At 41.0% G+C, this 1,006-nt stretch overlaps 1 protein-coding gene across 2 annotated transcripts in view; it reads right to left on the bottom strand.

Moving 5' to 3' along the window:
• The window catches only part of LOC106458493 (pericentrin-like), a 153,406-nt gene that overhangs the window by 42,773 nt on the left and 109,627 nt on the right, over nucleotides 1-1,006 (bottom strand). The window lies entirely within an intron of this gene.

Here is a 1,006-nt window from a genome sequence, read left to right as displayed (position 1 = left end):
TTTTTTTTTTTGCCAAAGCAGTTTTGTGGAAAATCCCATCTAACAGCAGGCACTGAATAAGAGTGGATAGACTTAATGCTTTCTGTACCTCTCCACACAATGTAGATTTTGAGTTTTGGGTATGTATTTCCTTTGAGGCAACACTAGCCATTTGGTGGGTTCCATTGTCTCCATAATATAGATTGATATATGTAGTGTGGACAAAATCGTTGAGACCTTAAAAAAAAAAAGAGACATTTGATCACCAGAGCCACTATGAAGAGTGTAGAATAGCAACTGTGGGGAGATGAAAGCCAGAATAAGTGAAACTTCCCCGTGGTTTAAGTAATGGGACATAATGTGTCGGGGTTGTCCCCATCCTCATTTGCAAGATCTCATATGGGGGGAGGCAATGGTCTATAAATCTGAAGCAAGGAGTAAAGAAGGAGGTGGAAAGGCAGCGATGATAGGATGTCCATAGTGGGAGAAAATCCACTGAAAACACCAGAGGATGTAGAAGTGTCCAAGACTAGTTGAGTTAGTGGATCCATCACCAGAGCTTGAGAGTTTGAGACATAATAGGTTAACAGTTTAAAATGGTGGTTGTTGGCCCAAGAAAGTCCAGAGCCACAAAAATAGAGGTCCTCGGAACAAGTGCTTCCCTATCAGGGGAAAAAAGAAACAACAGATCATGATAAGAAGACTAGACAGATGAGATAGAAGATGATAAAAAGCTTATGGAGTAGCCACCAGCTCAAAGATGAAGAGACAGAGAAACCCTGCTTCCAAAGACCAGATGCTGGAAATTTTCCAGTTGTCCAGAACTGCACCAACAGAACAAAGATAGCAGAATGGTGTGGACATAGGACTGATTGCCATCAAGTACAAAGCCAACACAAAGTGCCACCTGGGCTATGCCCATCACAAGTATGGAAACCCACATATCTAAGTAGGTATATATATACACCTGGAAAAAAGTTAAGCACCCCCAAATATTTTTCAGGATTGCTTATTGAAAATAAGGTTT

This window comes from Limulus polyphemus, unplaced genomic scaffold, assembly GCF_000517525.1.
Source record: "Limulus polyphemus unplaced genomic scaffold, Limulus_polyphemus-2.1.2 Scaffold474, whole genome shotgun sequence".
Taxonomy (NCBI): domain Eukaryota; kingdom Metazoa; phylum Arthropoda; class Merostomata; order Xiphosura; family Limulidae; genus Limulus; species Limulus polyphemus.
This window is presented reverse-complemented; position numbering and strand designations above follow the sequence as displayed.